The following is a 4,532-nucleotide window of genomic DNA, read 5'->3' as shown; positions in this document are numbered from 1 at the left end:
TATAGCTTCACTCCGAGCCAGGCTATTTTACACCAGCTGAGGATCTGACCCTACCACTTCGGAGCTGGTTCAGATCTCCTATTGCTTGTGTAGCTTTCTAACTTCATTTGCAGCAGTGTAGATAATCATCCATGGTATGTGAGAGAATCTGCCTGTATAGAAAAAAATTTAACAAGCTGATGTACAAAAATCTTACATCTAATGTGCAGATTCTCACCTCACACCAGTTTTTCTGTGTAACTCCATTGAAATCAATGGATCAATCCTTGACTGATCATTAAATCATTCCCAATTTATACTGATATACATGAGACCAAAATCAGGATGATTGAATACAATACAATAATGTGAACTTTAGAGTGTGGATGTTTTATGTTTCACAGATTCTCCTAGACACCCAATACAGAAAATGCCACTTTTTTTTTTCTCCTTTTTTTCTCCCCCGCTTTTTTTTTTTTTTTTTTTTTAAAGAAGCCTTTATTATTTCCAAAAGCAAATGTCAACAATTGTATCAATGGTGGGGTACGTGCGAGCTAACAGCTATGGGATCATCTCTGGCATTCAAACAGTGCATGGAGATTATAACTGTCAAGGAAAAATACTTCTTATGCTACATAATGCATCAAAGATTTGTGCACTGTTGTTTATTTCACTCTAGGATGACAATGAGATTTTTTCCCAAAGCAGGCACAGGCATTAAAGTTAATGGCTGATCTGTAAATGAGCCCTATATATAGCTACAGTATTTAGCCCTTTAAAATGAGATCTTGCCAATAGTATATTCAGCATGCATGAAGTTCAGTAACTAGAAATACAGACAATGGCATTATTTCCTAAAAATGACTTTTGTACTGTGATTTATGTCAGCCAGACCTTCAATTCATTGATCGAAACCGTACAGCTGCCTAACTCCCTTTCACAAGAGATCCATGCTGCTAAAAGCCTATGCAGAGAAGGGGCTGTGTTTAATGGTAATGGAAATGACTTAGGAAAGCATTAAACTAAAATCCCCCCGGCCCCCAGAAATACATTAAGTGCAAGCTCCTTCCAAATTAGCACGTTTCAAAGCCATGTATTTTAGGATGGGAGAGAACCTATGGACTCAAGTGACTATAAAAACCGTATTCATTAAGGTGATGGGTGAAGTACAAAGTGTTTGCAGAGCCAGTTCAGATGTGCATCCAAAATCTCAGATTTCTATCTGGAGTCTACAAATGTCCACTGTTTCCATTTGTGTCAAAAATGGAGCAAATATAGCCTCATGGTTCTTCCAGTTTATCCAGTCCTGGCTGAAATCATGAAATACACAGCACAAGTTTATGAAATCATGAACTCAAGACTTTTTGGAATCTCAAAATAGAACCGATAAACTGGGTAAATATTCAAACTGATTCATATTAGAGGAACTCAAGCTACAAAATTCAGATCTGGATCCAAGTTTCAAAGAGCACAAAGTTTGTGGTTTAGAGATTTTGGGGGTTGGTATGGGTGGGATAGGGATCATTTAATTAATTTTTTAAAAAACCTAAAGATCTGGCCAAATGTACAAAAAGTATGAGTTAGGAACATTGTCCAAAAATCATCCCAGGTCTATCAAACTAGAATTCTAACCACTTTGTAGAAACCCACATAGCTCTTTCCAAAGAACACGTGGGAGAAAAGATGAGTTTTCAGTGTGACCTTATCAAAATTAGAGGTTACAGCAGACCAACAAAGGAGGTAAATTCTAATGTCCATTCCTCCAGAACTAGGTCTGCTGGTATGTGTCACAGCTGATTTAGATTACAATGGGAGAGACTAAATAGCTAAAGTATCTAGGACCTAAATCATCTGTGTAATTCAGATCCTATTCTCTGTTCAGATATCAAACACCCCCAAAATTCAAGGGTATTTAGTGACAAGATTTGGTTCAGGACCACAAAATGACCTATATTTAACCTGACAAGGCTGTACATCTAAAAAAAATTGAGAAATAATCATTTGGTATTCCATTAACATGCAGTAACTGAACTACAGTGGGCTCTGATATTGTACAGTTTTCTTGTTATGCCAGGAATAGGTAATACTGTGGTATCTGTTGGCAAATGTTGGACATATAATGTCAACCACTGTAGCTATGTTAACGATTTCATATGATCCAGTAAGGTATCTTATCTAATTCCTCTTCCATTTTATGGATGAAATTCTGCCATCAAACTGCAAAGATCTGATTCTGATCTCACGCCAGTTGCACGCTAATATAACTCCACTGATATCAGTGGAGTTGAGTCACTGATGATTCTGACTGGTGTAAAGGCAAGTAAAATCAGAATCAGCTGTGAGATCTTCAACTACAATAGACAATAGCTTTGATTCCCCAATGACTTTTGTAGTCATTTATATCTGCGCAAAGTAGTACAAAATGCTAACACTGGAGTGGAGTGAGAGGAGAATTCTGCAGCAAATTTAACCCAATCTGCCTATCCACAATATGAAAAATGGAAAGTCCTGAGTTAAGCATACGATGGGCTGACCATACATAACTTAGTAACCCACTGTAGTCAGCCACCCTTCAAAATAGCATGACTCACCATAGCCAGATCTACTGCATGTTTGTGTTGATGGAATTCTAAAAGGGGGTCATGGCTAAGCCAATATTTCACACAATTTGCCAAATAGATAAATTAGACATATGCTGTCATCTGGGTGGAGGGAGATTTAGAGCCTTTTAGGAAGAATAACTTATGCTTAGCACTGGAAATATTAATTTATGTGCCTGGGAGTCCAGGGACGTGTAACCAAAGGGAGTGTTTAAACGCATGAGTTTACAAAACTTTTAAGTGAAATCAAATGCAGAAACTAGCTCCAAGGGATACTGGGCCAAACTCTCCTGTTATGTTAATGTAATTCCTTTGAAGTCAGAATGGTTACATTCATGTAGCAAAAGTATTTGGCCCATTGTGGGGCTTTGACACTTCATGAAGGATCTGGGGTCCACAAACATGAAACAAAGTTTTGTTTTGTTTTTTGACGCTGCCATAACCTTGCATGAATATATTACATGTTATTTCAAGTAACACCGTACTCATTTTACACAGCCCAGTCTCAAATTTCAAAGATACTTTTCAAATGCATATCATCATTTACTTATGCAGAGAAATGTTCCTTATCTTCTGAACTTTCAGATTGCAGGGCTGGGCAAAATACAAAGCATTTCCTCTGAAATGTTTCAACACATGACAGAGTGCGACAGAGTAACAGGAAAAAAATAAAATAAGCTGCTACCGAATGTTATAATACTTAGAGATCAGGCATACTGCAGCTGAACTATGCGTAGTTGCTGATGAAAACAGTCATGAATAGGCTATAAAGTTCACAGCAATAGTTTGTGCTTATATCAAAAAGCACTTTACAAAGGATAAGTATTACACTTTCCATTTTACATTTGGGAAAATGGAGGCAGAGAGCTAAGTGACTTGAAGATGTCACACAGTGAGTGTTAATAACAGACTGAGGAATAGGACACAGGTCTTCCGACTCCCAATCCGGTGATAGTTTTAAACAGGGAGTGCCAATTGAGAGAGAGAACAGGCCAGATCCTTAGCTGGCATAAATCAGTGCAGCTCATTGCCTTTAATAGAGCTGCATCAATTTAACCCAATTGAGAATATAGCCTTCTCTTTATACAGACTATATTGAATTTAATGGAGCTATGCTAATTTATGCCAGCTAAGGATCTCACACACAGAGGGTCTTTAATATACAGAAGATGGGGGGGAGGGTTGTTGAGAGTGAATAAATACATAGCGACGTGGACTGCTTTGAAGTTCTTACTGTGATAAATTGGGATGGCCATGTTACTCATGAATTCGCCTGGTCATTGCAAACAGGTGGCAATGAATCTTTAGCATTGAGCACAATCACATATTGGGTTTATGCCTCTCATTTATATCTTGCTTTTTTGCGCAGCCTAGTGGCCTCTGAAAGGGCAGAAAAAAGTAAGAATGTTTGTAAATGTTTGACATGTATCCCAAAGCTAGTGTAATTACACCTCCCTGCATAATCATGGTCCCTTCCACTAGGAATCATCCTGCATAAATACAGGTGATGTTCCCACCAGTAGGTGGCAGAGTTCAAATCTGCTGTGGGACCTTGTTGAGAGGATGCACTGAATGAGCAAATCACTGTGCTTGCCATGACCACCTCAACTCCCTTGGGAGGGCAGCCAATTTAGGATGGAGGAGAGGTAACAGCTGCTTTCCACTGGTGCAACTTGTTTCCCAGCAGACTTTCTGCTCCAATGGGAGTCCCTCCTGTCCTGCAGTGTGGAGGTAAGGGAGGCAAAAAAAGAGAAAATCAAGCACATCAAATTTTTGGTCATCTCTGCTTTTCCACCCAACTAGCATTTGTTCCCTATATGCCACCCTATATTGGATCCACTACAGACATGGGCCATGATATTAAAATGACTGGTGATTTTAGGGGCTTCAGTGTTCATGTGCCCGATTTGAAATAGTTTAAGGAGTCACACCATCAAAACGCTGAGCACCCAG

The sequence above is a fragment of the Emydura macquarii genome, unplaced genomic scaffold (genome assembly GCF_026122565.2).
Source record: "Emydura macquarii macquarii isolate MOO-44397 ecotype Brisbane River unplaced genomic scaffold, CSIRO-AGI_Emac_v2 contig_2321, whole genome shotgun sequence".
Taxonomy (NCBI): domain Eukaryota; kingdom Metazoa; phylum Chordata; order Testudines; family Chelidae; genus Emydura; species Emydura macquarii.
Note: the sequence above shows the minus strand (reverse complement) of the source record.